The sequence below is a fragment of the Bos grunniens genome, chromosome 24, assembly GCF_055505025.1.
Source record: "Bos grunniens cultivar Pamir isolate PY7600 chromosome 24, Bosgru_T2T1.0, whole genome shotgun sequence".
In the NCBI taxonomy this organism is placed as follows: domain Eukaryota; kingdom Metazoa; phylum Chordata; class Mammalia; order Artiodactyla; family Bovidae; genus Bos; species Bos grunniens.
This window is the reverse complement of record NC_141188.1, coordinates 28,826,097-28,844,810: the sequence shown is the minus strand read 5'-3', so window position 1 is coordinate 28,844,810 and position 18,714 is coordinate 28,826,097.

Below are 18,714 nucleotides of genomic sequence, written 5' to 3'. Positions count from 1 at the left end.
AGCTGGTTTTAGAAAAGGCAGAGGAACCAGAGATCAGATTGCCAACAGTCGCTGGATCATGGAAAAAGCAAAAGAGTTCCAGAAAAACATCTATTTCTGCTTTTTTGACTATGCCAAAGCCTTTGACTGTGTGGATCACAATAAACTGTGGAAAATTCTGAAAGAGATAAGAATACCAGACCACCTGATCTGCCTCTTGGGAAATCTGTATGCAGGTCAGGAAACAACAGTTAGAACTGGACATGGAACAACAGACTGGTTCCAAATAGGGAAAGGAGTACGTCAAGGCTGCATATTGTCACCCTGCTTATTTAACTTATTTTTTTTAATTTTATTTTATTTTTAAACTTTACAATATTGTATTAGTTCTGCCAAATATCAAAATGAATCCGTCACAGGTATACCCGCTTTCCCCATCCTGAACCCTCCACCCTCCTCCCTCCCCTCCCCTCCCCTCCCTCTGGGTTGTCCCAGTGCACCAGCCCCAAGCATCCAGTACCGTGCATCGAACCTGGACGGGCGACTCGTTTCATACATGATATTATACATGTTTCAGTGCTATTTTCCCAAATCTCCCCACCCTCTCCCTCTCCCACAGAGTCCATAAGATATTCAGAGTACATCATGAGAAATGCTGATTGGAAGAAGCACAAGCTGGAATCAAGATTGCCAGGAGAAATATCAATAACCTCAGATATGCAGATGACACCACCCTTATGGCAGAAAGTGAAGAGGAACTCAAAAGCCTCTTGATGAAAGTGAAAGTGGAGAGTGAAAAAGTTGGCTTAAAGCTCAACATTCAGAAAACGAAGATCACGGCATCTGGTTCCATCACTTCATGGGAAATAGATGGGGAAACATTGGAAACAGTGTCAGACTTTATTTTTGGGGGCTCCAAAATCACTGCAGATGGTGACTGCAGCCATGAAATTAAAAGACGCTTACTCCTTGGAAGGAAAGTTATGACCAACCTAGATAGCATATTCAAAAGCAAAGACATTACTTTGCCAACAAAGGTTCGTCTAGTCAAGGCTATGGTTTTTCCTGTGGTCATGTATGGATGTGAGAGTTGGACTGTGATAAGGCTGAACACTGAAGAATTGATGCTTTTGAACTGTGGTGTTGGAGAAGACTCTTGAGAGTCCCTTGGACTGCAAGGAGATCCAACCAGTCCATTCTGAAGGAGATCAGCCCTGGGATTTCTTTGGAAGGAATGATGCTAAAGCTGAAACTCCAGTACTTTGGCCACCTCATGCGAAGAGTTGACTCATTGGAAAAGACTCTGATGCTGGGAGGGATTGGGGGCAGGAGGAGGAGGGGACGACAGAGGATGAGATGGCTGGATGGCATCACTGACTCGATGGAAGTGAGTCTGAGTGAACTCCAGGAGTTGATGATGGACAGCGAGGCCTAGTGTGCTGCCATTCATGGAATCGCAAAGAGTCGGACACGACTGAGCGACTGAACTGATCTGAACTGAAAATATGTTTTAAAACTTAGAATAATTTTAGATTTACATTAAAGTTGTAAAGATAGTTGAGCGAGTTCTTTTATATCCCTTCATTTATTTTTTCTGAATGTTAACATCTGTCATGATACATTTAGCAAAACTAAAACTCATCATTGTAAAAAATACTATTAATTAAGTCACATACGTTAAATGAATTATATCAGATCTTGCACTAATGCAACTTTATTTTTTTTTCCTCCAAGGATTCAATCCAAGTTTTCACATTGCATTTCATCATCATTTTTCCTTAATTTTCTCAGGTCTGTGAAATTTTATCAGTTATCTTTTCTTTTCTTTTATTAACAAATTTTGAGGACAACTGAACTTCCCTGATGGTTTCACAGTAAAGAATCCACCTACTAATGCAAGAGACACAGGTTCAGTCCCTGGGTCAAGAAGATCCCCTGGAGGAGGAAATAGCAACTCCTTCCAGTATTCCAGTATTCTTGCCTAAAGAATCCCATGGACGGAGGAGCTGGTGGGCTCCTCCGTCCATGGGGTAGCAAAGAGTTCGACCCAACTTAACGACTGAGCACTTGCACATGTGGACAACTAGTCAGACATTTTACAAAATATCCCTCAATTCGGGTTTGTGATTGAGTTTGTTCTCATAGGGTATAGTAATGTGTTCTGGGGAAGAAAACCACAGAAATAAGGTGTCCTTTTCATTAAGTCATATTAGATGGAGCAGAATGCAGTATTTTTTAAATGCATATGGAATCAAATCCCTCCATAACATTTCTGTAATTACCATGACTTTATCTGGGCTACTACCATCTTACTTTTGAATCATTATGATATCCTCCTAATAGATCGATGCATGTTGATGTTTGACAGAAAGCAACAAAATTCTGTAAAGCAATTATCCTCCAATTTAAAAAAATAAATACATAAAAAAAATAGCAATCAAAGTCACCTTTTTAAAGGATTAGTCAGATCATGTCATTCTTCCACTGAGGCTCCTGTTAGAGCTTGCCATCAGACTCATAGTAAAATATATAAATATTATCATAATCAAAAATGTTCTCGACATCCCTGTTCCTCAACCCAACACTTCTCTCATTGTATGTTCTTATCCCCTTTTTTTCTCACTTCAGTCACACTGGCTGCCTTGTTTCTATAGTCACATTAAATAAACGCCCCCTTCAAAACTTTGTATTTGTTCTTTCTCGATTGCAGCTATTCCTCCTTCAGAAATGCCCACAGTCTGCCTGTTTTAGGTCTATGCTCAATGTCTCTTTCTCAGTATTATCTTCCAAGAGTCTTCTATTTAAAATCCCTCTGTCTACACTCTTGCCTACCTTTTTGGCTTTATTCTTTTATCATAACACATCACTTTCTGTGTTTAAATATGTCATGTTTTCTATGTTTCTCTTCACTAAAGTGTAAGATTTGTGGAAGTGTGGATTTTTGATTGTGGTATCTTCTTTTCTTGGTATATTAAAAAAAAAAAAAAAAAAAACCTCAGGGAATATTTGTTATATGAATACATGAACCGGGAGAGGAGATGCTGAATTTTGCTTTGTTTTACTTTATTTCATTGTGTTTAACTCTGTTCTCTGTTCATCTAATTTCCCCTCATCTCTAAACATGATGAATGCTTTTATATGCATAGGTCCAAATTCCATTATCTCTCTTAATACAGCAATCTGTGATGATCTAGAAGTCTCTTAGCTTCTCTGCTTATCTCTCAGATATTCATTAACTAGAACATATGTAAAACTAAAAGCTCAGCCACACACTGCTCATTTTATTTTCCCTCTACTTCTCTAATACACTTAAACCATCCATACAACATTTCATTAAAGAAATCTGCATATCACAGAATATAATGTGTCCCACCTGATGTGAAGAGCCAACTCACTGGAAAAGGCCCTGATGCTGGGAAAGATTGAGGGGCAGGAGAAGAAGGCGGTGACAGAGGATGAGATGGTTGGATGGCATCATCGACTCAGTGGACATGAATTTGAGCAAGCTCCTGGAGATGGTGAAGGACAGGGAAGGCTGGCAGGCTGTAGTCCATTGGGTCGCAAAGAGTTGGACACAATTAAGCAACTGAACAACAAATGTGTCCTCTGCCATCCTCACTTCTTCCTTCACTATTGTTTGCTCAGAGTTATAGTCTATGAATATTTTTTTGAAGTGGAGAGGCTGGAGAGTGGTACTATGCCTGTCATAAAAATACAGACCCAATACTGTCCCACAATGACTGTATGTGACAACATGCACATATGTGAGTACAATTGTGCATATGTATGTGTGGTGTAAGGTATACATCTTTGTACGCCCCTCTATATGTACATATGAATCTGTGTGTGCTTTCTATTTACAGTATTTTCATGAATATTTGGAAAATAATAATAAAGATGCAATTTTAATTTTAATGCCCAAATATTTTTTCACTAGTTTCCTTCTGTAATTTCTTAACTTTTTATTTTTTCATATATTGGAGTATAGCCAATTAATAGTGTTGTGATATTTTTAACAAAAATGTTATCAAATAATACATTCAGTAATAAATCTAATGTACACAGGAATCTAATGTGAATTTAAATGAAACTGAAGAGTCTGTAATTTAACTTTTGGTATCTTCTTAATGACATAAAAGACACTCCTCTTTCCTATAGGTACCAACATAAAATAAAGCCCCCCATATTTTATTGTATCTAAACAATAAAAATATCCCCAATGAGATCGTGTTAGGCTTAATGATATTATATTGGAAAATGATTTTTTTAAAGGTATTTTGTATTAAGTAAGTTGTTCAAAATGATTTGGCTGTTTAAATGACATTATAAATTAATGCTAATTGACAGAATATGACACTGTATAATCATTAAATATAGTTATAATTTGATTGGCATTTAACCCCAGAATAGTGTTTTGTGGGCAATCTGAGGAAACCTTATAAAATAATTTTTAAATAGAGGTTGAAGTATATGATGTGGAAAAAAAAGTGTAAAATAATAAGGACACAGTTGACCAGTTGGATTGCTACTTAAAATCCTCATCCTCTCTTCTCTTCTTCCAGCACACACCAAAAGAGCAGGCTGCCAATGTCTAATGCAGAGTCATTTTCATCTGCTCGTTTTATTTCTATTGCCAATTATCTTTAATTATTGAAAACTTTTTTTCAGTGTATAATGGATGCTGAAATGTTAGTATGCTCATTAAATGGAAACTTTAGATAGAGCAATAGATTCTGATAAGCACTGGTTTGTTATGGTACTGAAATTTCAAGTTATTCCTTACTCTATTAACTTCAAATTCATACTCCACAAAACATTTACTCAGAATTAATAACTATTATTTTGCCAAAGAGCCTTCACCAAATTACTTAAATGATAAAAATACAGGAATAATGTAAACTGGCATCCATGAAGGACAATTGGACCCAGAGGGTACAATTTGCTCTCGTGTGAAAGCAGGAGACCTTTAGATGGAAGCAAAATCCTTCATGTATTACTACTTAAACCTCTGTGAGTGCTTCCTTACTGTAGAAGTGTGTCCTGTCCATATTCTAACAAACTGGTGTCAGCTGATAAAAAGCTATGATAAATGATAAATCCATACACAGAGCATCTTGGAGGTCAAGAATTTTACATTGTAGATGTGAATATACATGTTTGCCTCTGTTTCACTGAAAATCAAGTTGTTTCCGGAATTCCCTCTTCTGGTTAACATTAGCCAAAAGAGAACCGAAAGAGATATTCTTTATTAGATTTGAAGACCAAGGGCATGTGTATTTCTGTGGTGTTCTAAGTCGCTTTAGTCATGTGTGAGTCTTTGCGACCCTATGGACCATAGCCTGCCAGGCTCCTCTGTCCATGGGATTTTCCAGGCAAGAATACTGGGAGGGTTGCCATGCGCTCCTCCAGGGCATCTTCCCAATCCAGGTATTGAACCCGTCTCTTATGTCTCCTGCATTGGCAGGCAGATTCTTAACACTAGCACCACTTGGGAAGCCCATCTCTAAGGCAATGAGCAACAATTTTTCTTCTGCCAACCATTCCCAGTATCAGGGTGGGCGGTGACGGAAGACGATCCCACTATGTCCTTGCATGTTCCAGTTGTCAACTCAAGTTCCAGTTTATCTTTATTCTTCTGCCCATTCAGCTTGCCTTCCCAAATGCCAATCCAGCTAACCTATATTGACTACAGGCTAAATACTACATGCAGAAACACCAGCTTGCAATGGGTGCTCCACCATTTCCTACATCAGTGGAAGGTCTGAGCCCTGCAAAAAAAAAATCTTTGTTAAAAATCAACAGTAGTTTGGCTTCTCTGATCAAAGCTTGGCTGATTCAGGTGCTATCCTCCCTTTCTTTAGAAGGTACTAGAAGAAAATATGCTCTACCAGAACAAGAGAGTAAATGTGAGGAAGACATGGAATCCCTGAAATGGGGATCCAGTGATAAAGGAAGGCCACATCATGGATAGAGTGAAATTCAAGAATAACAGCTCTTTGGAAAAATCCAGATAGGGTGTAATATAGATTTAAATATAATATCAAAGACTATAGAAAAAATAATTCCAATATAAGAGAATTAGATATCTTATATAGTTGAACACTTTTAAACTGGATTAATTAGTACTGAGTACATTTACAAAATTAAACAAAAATAAAGTGAAAACAAATGGGCAATGATTTAATCATGTAATTCTCACATGTAAAATACACTCCATTCCAACATCTCCAAAGTCTTACTAACCCATTCCAGAATCAATCGTTTTGAAAGCACTATCTAAGGATAATTAACTTAAAAACAAAATATCCCAAATATCATATGATAAATCACATAAGTCAAGTATGGGTGAGACTCTAGGTATACTTAATCTGGGGCAAAATTTCCCTCCATCTGGGTAACTACCATCTCCCTGTGTTCAAATTTCCTTTTTCTTATAAGGATACCAGTTATATTGGATTAGGGCTTAATCTTATTAACTCATCTTTACTTGAATATATCTGCAAAATCTTCTTTCCAAATAAAGTAATTTACAGGCTCTGTGGGTTAGGATTTCAACATGTCTTCTTTGGATAGGGGGTAGGACCTAATTTAACTCATAAAAATGCTATAGTAAACAAGCAAATAAAAACAATTCAACTTAAATTAATATATACCTAGATTCTAGTACCTTTCTGTTCCCACATTTGTTATTCCATCCTGTGCAGAGTGTGATGGATGTTCTCTAATGAATCTATCATTTTATAGACCTCTGTATAAACAATCAGCTCAGTTCAGTTCAGTCGCTCAGTCCTGTCGGACTCTTTGGGACCCCATGAATCGCAGCACGCCAGCCCTCCCTGTCCATCACCAACTCCTGGAGTTCACTCAGACTCACATGCATCGAGTCAGTGATGCCATCCAGTCATCTCATCCTCTGTTGTCCCCTTCTCCTCCTGCCCCCAATCCCTCCCAGCATCAGAGAATTTTGAATGAGTCAACTCTTTGCATAAGGTGGCCAAAGTACCAGAGTTTCAGCTTTAGCATCACTCCTGCCAAAGAAATCCCAGGGCTGATCTCCTTCAGAATGGACTGGTTGGATCTCCTTGCAGTCCAAGGGACTCTCAAGAGTCTTATCCAACACCGCAGTTCAAAAGCATCAGCTCTTCGGCGGTCAGCTTTCTTCACAGTCCAACTCTCACATCCATACATGACCACTGGAAAAACCATAGCCTTGACTAGACAGACCTTTGTTGGCAAAGTCAAGTCTCTGCTTTTCAATATGCTATCTAGGTTGATCATAACTTTCCTTCCAAGGAGTAAGCGTCTTTTAATTTCATGGCTGCAGTCACCACCTGCAGTGATTTTGGAGCCCCAAAAAATAAAGTCTGACACTGTTTCCACTGTTTCACCATCTATTTCCCATGAAGTGATGGGACCAGATGCCATGATCTTCATTTTCTGAATGTTGAGCTTTAAGCCAACTTTTTCACTCTCCTCTTTCACTTTCATCAAGAGGCTTTTTAGTTCCTCTTCACTTTCTGCCATAAGGGTGGTGTCATCTGCATATCTGAGGTTATTGATATTTCTCCTGGCAATCCTGATTCCAGCTTGTGCTTCTTCCAGCCCAGCATTTCTCATGATGTACTCTGCATAGAAGTTAAATAAGCAGGGTGACAATGTACAGCCTTGACATACTCCTTTTCCTATCTGGAACCAGTCTGTTGTTTCATGTCCATTTCTAACTGTTGCTTCCTGCCTTAAGAATAAATTGTTCTATAGAAAGATAGAATAACAAAGACAGCAAAAATAAGTGAACTATGATTTCAAGTCTAGAACACATCTTGATCTAATCATGTGGTCCCCTCAATACATATACTTTTTTTCTTTTTCTTTTGCTTTTATCCAAATTTTCTTCTTTTATCCAAAATAAAATCTTTAAGAAATGAGATCTGTAAGTATCTTCAATTTTGATTAAATACAGATCTTCTGTAGAATGCCTACCACCTCGAATGCCCACCACCTCTTTGAGTGGGCAAATCAACCCAGACAACAGATGATATGTCTGTTTAAAAATGCATTTTTAAGTTAAAAACAGAATAAATTGATTGATCTGGTTACTTTTAGATTTCACAGGGCCTTTAAAGATGTTAATAAGTGCTACTAATGACTGATATGTTTATCTTCTTCTCAGATGCACTAATTCTCCAAAGGGGCAGGGGGAAGTTTTGTAGGTTAGAAGTGGGAAGGCAGAAATTCATTTCCCTCTCTTAAACATTAGGTTTTAAATTTTTCAGAATTTAATTTATAAATTCTCCTGCAATACATGCAGCTCAATTTTGAGATAGCCAAGTTTTATGTCTTCATTTATTTACCACTTTGTTCTTTTCTTTCTTTTCAGTTTTCCTTGAGCACCTCCAAGTGTCTTTAGACTCTTACTGCTCAGCCTTGTGACCTGCTGAGCTAACAGTTTATCCCAAGATTGTCTCTGCCTGCATTCCTTAGGCCCAATAAGATTGAATTTCACAGTATTTTATCTTCCAGGCTTTTCATGATGCTGAAATTTTCCAGTTGATGCTTAAGCGTCTCCAAAAGCCAAATATCTCATTAATACTTTCCTTTCAGCCTTCAGATTTTTTTCATTGTGAGGATGCACACAAAGGCTTAGTAAATTAACTCAATCATTTAATAACTTTGTTCTTATAACTATTATTTGCTAGCACTCTCCTCAGTGATTATTAAAATCGAAATTCATTTTTGGACACATGCTACAAGCATTTATAAATGCTAACAAATGTACAAAAATGAATAGCTCTTTCATGTCACATTTTATTCTTTTCTTATTTTTTATTAAATATTTCTTCTTCTAGAATGTAATTAAGCTTTGCCGTTTTCAAATAAGATTCTACATCAGATTGGTATCTTATAATACTCTCCAATAATTAATCATAGCTATTCTGACTTCAGAGGATTTACAAATAAGAGTATGATATGAGAAATTTTACCTGGAGTATTTTATCAAAATATAAAACCACATAAAACGATTTTAGTGCATTTGCAATTCCTATCTGATGTCTAACTGGAAAATACAAAATTCATTCTGATTTTAAGTAGCACACTGTCAGAGGGTTATTTAAAGAGATAGATGTCCCAAGAGAGACTGTTCTTAGAGTAATTTTAGCCTCACCTTGAAAAGTTCAGAAAACCGCATTTCCCCCTCATGGTATTTAAATATTAGGTTTTGAAATTAAAAAGGGTCTGATAATAGGGAATAAAACATTCAGAATTTCATTTTTTTTTAAAGGAGTGTTCTACTAATCCTTGTGACTTGACTAGCAATAAAAATCTGACCTTTTCACCTTTAAAAGCACTAAATGGTTTAAGTATTTTATATTTAATCTCTGTGTAAATTTTCTCCAGTCTTAGGTCACATAGGATAATATAAGGAGACTGTGTCAGAGGGTTGTTGTCCCTATTAATCAAGAGTTGATGAAAATACTAATATCTCAGTGGCAGAAAGCTGACAGTTTCTTTTACAAAATGGTTTGGAAATGATGGTTACATTTTTTCATTATAAACTAAATTGTCACTTGTATTCAAAATTACATCTCTAATTCTTTTCATAATTCTTTCATTGACTTTAGAAAACTCTTTTTACTGTTTTTAGATATGCTATTCATTGATTGAATACACAATTGAAAAAATTAAGCATAGCTACTCTCTACAGATTATTGTGATGATGTCAGACATTGAGCCAATAGTTATATTTTCACATATACTGAGATACACAGATTACAAATCAGATTTTTTTTATTTTGAACACTTGATATATGTTTATTAAACATATCGATTCCTTTTTCTAAGATTGACTGTTTTTATATTGCTTTATAGCTAGTTCTCAGAATATGTTCTTCTAGTCCCATAGTTTTCAATTTCAAACCATTGTATTTGACCTTGCACTACTTATTTTTGACTATGTAATGCCAGTGCTTTATTTGAATCCAGACTCATTGAGCATCTTGTCCTCTTTAATTTGAACTCTTTGACAATTTATTTATTCAAAAAAGCTGAGTAAACATTGTGAATCCAACAATTTGCTCATTTTTTAGAAAATGCAAAATACATGAAAAGACTACACCTGACTTAAGTACTTATATCTTGCTTGTAAAATGGAGTTTTGCTTGAAAATTTCTGATCTGAAATATGACATCAGAAGTAGACATAATTGTATAATTATCTTAAAGATTAACATACAATTGGCATTTGAAGATTTGAAAAGTTTAGGCTAATAAAATTATCAAGAACAATGATTCCTGCAAATGTTTGTTCTTATTTTTTAAAGGAAATAATACATTTCAAAATGGAAAGTGAAGACAATGAGAATAGTGGAAGATGAACAGGAGAATTTTCCTCTGTGGGGTATGATTTTAAAGAATAATAGAGTAAAAAATAATGTAATGATGAATTAATTGCAGTATAGTGACAGAGCTAAATGACGGAGAACTCTGAATGATCAAATGAAACATTTGGACTTATTCTGCTTTTTGAGGGGAAAATAATACCTCTCATTATCTGTCATCTACTTATTTAATTCTGTTCTTTGTTTACATAAAAATGCATAAATATTTTAATGTAAAATGTTTCATTGAAATGCATGTAAATAATTATTGGACTTGGTAAAATATATGAAAAATAGGATAAACCTATGACTGATATTTAAAATTAAACAAAAGATAAATTGAAGAAATACTTGATGTCATAGGCCAGGAGACAGTAAACTTTTTCCATGAAAGGTCAAATATTAATAGTAAATACTTTAGCCTTTAAAGGACGTTCTCTGTCTTTACTAGTCAACTGCCATTGTTGCATGCCTGCTGCTGCTGCTGCTGCTAAGTTGCTTCGGTCGTGTCCGACTCTGTGCGACCCCATAGACGGAAGCCCACCAGGCTCCCCCGTCCCTGGGATTCTCCAGGCAAGAACACTGGAGTGGATTGCCATTTTCTTCTCCAATGCATGAAAGTGAAAAGTGAAAGTGAAGTCACTCAGTCATATCCGAGTCTTCACGACCCCATGGACTGCAGCCTACCAGGCTCCTCCGTCCGTGGGATTTTCTAGGCAAGATTACTGGAGTGGGGTGCCATCGCCTTCTCCGTATTGCATGCCTACAGCTATATAAATGAATCAGTATTACTGTATTCTATAAAACTTGATTAAAAAGTGGCAAGTAGGATTTGGCCTGTGGACCACAGTCTGCACGCCCATATTTCTTGTAGGTAAAAAGATTTTGCATTTTTGGAACACCACTGTTCATTAAGTATGAGGAGAACAAAAGCTACTCCAGAAATTTCTACTTTAAAAGGATTTAGTAGTTCTTACAGACCTCAAGGACAAGTTCCACGGCATTTAAATTGAATGGGATTGAAATTTTACTCACTAAACAATGATTAAACTAGATGAACTATGAATTGGCCTGGAAATAGAATTTACTTAGAAAAAGATCTAGTCTTTCTATTGATTGAATAAGAAGATACGGGTGGGGCAGTATGCTATTTCCCAAGCCAGTGTGTTGACAGGGCATTCTACTTAAACAGACCAGATATCCTGTGATTGAGGACAGATATGGTGAAAAAAAAACACATATTACTTAAAGCTAATGAATGTTTTTTAAGTACAAGAATGTGGGGAAAAAAATGAATTCTAAATGTTTAAATTAGGCACAGCTCCATTTAGTGGTATATTTTAAACACAAGTTCAACACTAAACTCAAAAGACAGTGATGTGAATCAATGATCTATTGCTACAATTATGGTTAGTAAATCATCCCAAAGCTCAGTGCTTCATACCAGCAAGTGTTCATTTAGTTCCCAAGATTGTATTGATAGTTTAACCATTTAGTCTGGGCTCATCTTGATTTACTCATATGTCACCTGATCAGTATAGATTGACCTTACAATGGGTGACTGGGTAGATTTGTCTCTCTAATTTTCTCATTATTTAACAGGCTATCACTGGAATGCTCTCATGGTAAAGGCAGAGGAACACAAAAACAAGTAGAAAGGCAAAGTGACATATTTGGATGTAGGAAAGTTTAAAGAAATAAAGCCCTGGATACAGTTGCTTTATCCTTCTAGTGTATTTCCAAAGGTAGATGCATAATTTGTAATTTCTGCAAACATTACAGTCAAAGTTCCATGAATAGCTTCAACTTCTGGGAGTCAGTCTCTGAAATAATATGGAAATAATACTTTTCTGGCCTGAAGACTTACTATAAAAATAAATTTAAAATAGTGAAATGATTTATGGTGAAAGTGATAATTATAAGTGATCTCTAGAAATAAGGAAATGCATTTTAGGCATTCAACTTGATATTTTAAAGCAAACCTATTTTTCATTTAGAATAAGGATTCTGTGGATATCCAGCTATCTCCACATTTGTTCTGGTACTCAATACACATACTAAATGACTTCCTATGAAAAAGTTTTGCACATTATCAGTTCACTGGTGACTTCTGATTGCAAACAAACATGCTAATGATGTTTCAGTAATTCTATTAATTATTAGCTTATATACAGAAAAATCCATGATTCCTTTTTTTGAAGTGAGAATAAGATTATAATTTATTTTTGCATTCCATCCATCATCATCTTGGTTTAAGGTTCATTGTTAACATTAAAGAAAGTCAAGAAGGAAACTGGTGGTATGTTTGAATGCTATTAGAAAAAGCAACACAGTGCACCATATGCATTCACATTATATTTGATATGCTATGGTGACAGCTAGAACAATCTGGTTTTGTTGGTAGAGTTAGCACATATGATTAAAGCACACGTGGGATAAATTTTCATGATGCTGTATAGGGTTTTAGCCTTGCATCTGTTATTAAAGTCATTAGAATTGGAATTGCTAAAGCCTTTCGTTACTCTTTGACAGTTTACTCCATATGAAGCATATAAAAGAAGCAACACACTGTTACTATTCTCTTTTTCAATTAAGTAGTTTGAACGTGGGTTACATTTCAGCCTTAAAGATGACAGATCCTATTCTTCAGGTAACAGCATTCCAATTTGACTCACTATACAAAAACAGGCACATATACACTCTGCAGATTCAAAATTATATGCCTTCAGAAATAAAACATCTTTTATGTAAATGTCCAATTTATAGATAGTCATTTGAGAATTCCAAACAACTAGCAATGCTTCCACTAGAATCAGAAGCACTTAACATTTGAATTCAAATTATGTTCTTTATATACTTTGTTTTAAAAATGTCTGGTGTAGATCAAATTTTAAATGAGTAATAGAATATTTAACAATGAAATTGCTTCTCTCATTCAAATGCTAATAGTAATTGGGTATATTACTTTCTTTTCAGGGTCTAAATTACATCCTGAGAATACATGAGCTATTTTAGTTTAGTAAGGTGTCTGTTATTTCATTAACCTTATGTTTTGTTACATTATTTAGAATCTGACAGAGCTGCACTCTACTCTCTTTCTATGTGATCTCAACCATGTGAGGCTTCAGTTTGCTCATCAGTGAAATGGCAATCTCATTCTTTATAGTGAGAATTAAAGAATAGTCACACAAACACTTCACCTTATGTCTATCACAGAGCTAGCACTCAATGCAAAGTGATTAATATTAATATGTTTGTCAAGTATAATTTACTATTATTATCAAAGGTTAATTCTAAAGTTCATGTAACCCGTTAACCTGAAATTTGAAGTATCTCAGTATCTGATTGATACTGAGATGAGGAGAACAAAAGAGGGAATTTGTAAGAGATATGTTTTCCTGGATTATAGTACAACCTGTTCCATGTGACCTAAACCACAGTAGTAATTAAACAGGTTTAGGGAATTTGAAAAATCTGATGCTGTATATCAATATAATGTTTTAGTAGAATTTAAGGTGTGAAGAGCTTTTCTAAGTGGTTTACATAATATGTCCATACATAGTAGGGAAATTGTTACATTTCGGGACGAATTTTCAGTTCAGTTCAGTCACTCAGTTGTGTCCAACTCTTCGCGACCCCATGGACTGCAGCACTCCAGGCTTCTCTGTCTATCACCAACTCCCGGGAACTTGCTCAAACTCACGTCCACAAGTTGGTGATGCCACCCAACTATCTCATCCTCTGTTACCTCCTTCTCCTCCTGCCTTCAGTCTTTCCCAGCATCAGGGTCTTTTCAAATGAGTCAGTTCTTCGCATCAGGTAGCCAAAGTATTGGAGTTTCAGCTTCAGCATCAGTCCTTCCAATGAATATTCAGGACTGATTTCCTTTAGGATGGACTGCTTGCATCTCCTCACAGTCCAAGGGACTCTCAAGAGTCTTCTCCAACACCGCAGTTCAAAAGCATCAATTCTTTGGGGCTCAGCTTTCTTCACAGTCCAACTCTCACATCCATACATGACTACTGAAAAAATCATAGCTTTGATTAGACAGACCTTTGTTGGCAAAGTAATGTCTCTGCTTTTTAATATGCTATCTAGGTTGGTCATAGCTTTTTTTCCAAGAAGAAAGTGTCTTTTAATTTCATGGCTTCAGTCACCATCTGCAGTGATTTTGGAGCCCAAGAAAATAAAGTCTCTCACTGTTTCCACTGTGTCCTTGTCTATTTGAACAGAACAAACTTTGGATAATCATAAAAATGAAAAAGCACTTTAGGGAAAGCAAGTAATCCATTCGGGCCATAAGGCTTAATATCACCTGAAGTGTCTGGTTTAAATTGCTATGCAGTGTGCCTCATTTATAATTTGACTGCTCAGATACCTCACCAGCCTCATCTTTGGCTAAGCCTCCATTCACTATGCAAATAATTCAGTTGCTATTCTGCTTATGTATATTTATTTATCCATTTTAAATGGCCATTTTCTGTTTTTTCACCTGGCAAAGAGAGATAGTGAGGGACAGGGAGGCCTGTTATGCTGCAGTCCATGAGGTTGAAAAAGAGTCAGATGACTTAGCGACTGAACAACAACAAAATAGAGGAGATTCTTAAAGTCTCAGCTCAAATCTCATCTCATTTTAAAGTATTTTTCTGAATATAATGCAAGAAATAGTAACCAATGAAGCTGCAGCTCTAGCACTTTGGCCACCTGAGGGAAGAACTGACTCATTGGAAAAGACACTGATGCTGGGAAAGATTGATGGCAAAAGGAGAAGGGGACAGCAGACCACGAGATAGTGAGATAGCATCACCAACTCAATAGACAAGAATTTGAGCAAACTCTGGGAGATATTGGGCTTCCCCGGTGGCTCAGAGGTTAAAGTGTCTGCCTGCAATGCGGGAGACCTGGGTTTGATCCCTGGGTTGGAAAGATCCCCTTGAGAAGGAAATGGCAACCCACTCCAGTATTCTTGCCTGGAAAATCCCATGCTCCGGAGGAGCCCGGTGGGCTACAGTCCATGGGCTTGCAAAGAGTCGGACACGACTGAGCGACTTCACTGGGAGATAGTGAAGGACAGAGAAGGCTGGTGGGCTATAGTCCACAGGTCACAAAGAGTCAGACATAACTTCATGACTGAACAACAACAGCTTCCTTATGTCTCCCATTTTGACCCAAATACAAAACTATCAAAGCACCTGAAACATTTTTTCACATATATTTAATTTATAAATCTCTCTCCATATTTAGGTTCTCTGAGATAATGATTTTTGCCATAATTTGCATGCTAACTTCCAAGGTGAAAAAAATTATTAATGAATGATGATTTCCCAATGAATGTTTCCTAATTTCATGACTGAGGCATAGTTCAACTGAAAGTTTTATTTGCTGCAGTTGTCTAAGAGATATAAGAGAGCAGGCAAATTACCATAACCTGACCAGGTCATTTAGGTTGAGGGCATTTGACGAGGCTTAGTACTGACTGCAAATAAAGTAATGTGTCTTAAAGATAGCCAGAACAGCTTTGATTGTCATATAGCAGTGGAGTTAAGGCATAAATCCTGTTTAATAATTACTAATTTAATTGAGTTAAACACTGAACTGAAACACTGGAACATTCATTTGTCTCAATGAGATCAGGGGAGGTCAGATCCCTGGAATTTATTGTAGATAAACTGCTGGCATTTACTTTATTTCAACTAATATTTACTTACCATACATTCTATCCCAAGCAACTAGTGCTTTGTAATCATGGACTTTCTTCCCTGAAGAAAGAGTTTCTATCCCGTACAAAAAATATACCCTAAGGAGAAATGATCATAGCAATTATTTTTCACCTTCACCCATTTTTTCCTTTAAATAAGTTTTATTGATGTAGTCACATGCAAAAGATTCCATGTATATAGAATTTACAGCTTAGTAAGTTTTGACAACTGTATACACCCATGAAGTCATCATCATAATAAAAAACAATAAACATTTCTATTACCTCCAATAGTTGCAATATACTCTGTTGTAGTTCTGTCCTCCTGCCTCTCATTCCCCCGTTTTATTCAGTGACTACTGACTTTTTGGCACCATAGATTAGTCTGCATTTTCTTTAGTTTTATATGAATGTGATCATGCTTTCTGAAATCATTTTCACCCTTTCATTCAACCTAAGTATTATGCGATTCATCCATGTTTTGCGCTGATAAATGTCCTGTCATGAATTTTACTTAAAAAATGTTATAAAACCTGTAACATATTTCAATTCCCATTTAAATAATCAAATACTGCTTAAAAATTTGAATAATAAAAATTATATATTTTTCAATGTAGTAACATTTGAGGACTCTCTATGCCTTTGTATAGATACAAATTCCTATCATGTGCCATTTTTGTTCTCAAAAAAGTTTTATAATACATATTGTAGTGTGAGTCTTCTGGTGAATAATTTTTTCAAAGTTTGTGTATCTAAAAAACAAAAGTCTTTATTTTGTCCCTATACTTTATGTTAGTTGAGTATAGAATTCTATATTCACATCTTCTTTTCTGTCAGAACTTTAAAGCTATTGCCCCATTGTCTTCTTCACTGCATTATTTCAGATAACAAATATGCTGTAATCCTCAAGTTTCTTTCTGGGAAGTTTATTTATCTTTTTTTTTTTTTTTTCTCTTTTGCTGTTTCTAAGATATGTTTTCTTTATGATTCATTTGGGCAATTGGATTATGAAATGCATTCTTGTGTTTTTATTCATGTTCCTTGTGGATGGAATTTATTGAGCTTCTTGCATTGGTTTTCATCTAATTGAAAACTTTTTTGATATTACTCCTTAAAATATGTTTTCTGTTCTCTCCCTTTGGAGACTCCAATTACACATACTGAAACTGGGAAATAATTATCTGAAATGAGCCTGTTTCACGTTTGGGGTAGTTTCCTGATGTGTTCATGGCTTATCAGGATTCAGATGAATATTAAGGGCACCCTTATCATATTTGCAGTTCTCTGTGTAGCTCTCTCTTCTGTAGTTTTCTATCCTTCAAACTCTAATTGGCTTTGTCTCTTCAGATTTTCAGTTTTATCAGTTTAGGAATCTGCTTGGTTCTACATGGCTTTCCCCCATGGCTCAGCTGTTAAAGAATCTGTCTGCAGTGTGGGAGACCTGGGTTCAATCCCTTGGTGGGAGGATCCCCTGGAGAAGGGAACAGCTACTCACTCCAGTATTCTGGCCTGGAGAATTCCATGGACTGTATAGTCCATGAGGTCAAAAAAGAGTTGGACACGACTGAGTGACTTTCGCTTTCACACTTTCACATTGGCTCTGCATGATCTCCCTCTCACAAATCCATAACCTGTAAATACTCTCAAGGCCATCAACTGGATCAGGCATAGGATTCATTTCACTTCTCAGGAATTACTGTCCTTCTATGCCTGATGTCCAGTGTGTTGAAAACCATTTTTTCAAATACTATGTATGTATTTTAGTTGTTTTAAGTATCTGGGGGTGAATAAATCTACCCCTTGTTACTCTTGCCTGGAAGAAGAAATCCAATCATAACTGTTAAACCAGCTCATCACATGTATACTTAAACATAAGACTTTTAGAATGATTGACTAATTCTCTTTTTTCTGCCTTGACAATCTGAACACTCTTAAACTTTGTTTAAAATAGGCTCACCAGCTCTTTCTGGTCCTCTCTATCTCAGATATTTTAGGTCCTGGAGTACGTAGACACTCCTGTTTATATAGCAATCTAACCACTTCCCGTGATTTTCTGGAAGAATATTAGCATATATCCATTCCATCATTCTCATTTATAATAAAGAGAGGGAAAAACAACAACTCAGAACCAATGGTTGGTTCACTCTATACTCTGAAGATACTAAGTTTAAGGGATAATTGTTTTATTTGTCTTGTTGCTGCTTTTTTTATAATTACATCATGTTCAGTTCCCATTTGATAAGACACAGCTCAAAAACTTTGATTCTTTTGTCAAATGCTACATTCAAAATATCCAGATTGGCAAATAATTTGTCATGATGCTTTAAATATATTAAATGGGAAAATTCAAACATTCAAAGATAGAATGAATGTTTATCTTTAGCTGCTCATTTATCATGTCCATAATCATTAACAAAATAGAATTTGAGATAGGTATAATATGATATTGTATTAGATTCTGAGTCAGGATCTTGAGGCACCTAAATTTTTTTAGGTTCTGAGTATTATTGTTGCTTTTTGGACAAGAGCTATGTCTATACCAAAATTCAACAAAGAAAATATTAAGGGAAAGTATTGTTTATTAAAAAAATACTATATACCTGGTATTGATATCTATATATAAGTTACAAATGATTTTATTTACACAGGAAACCTGATATCC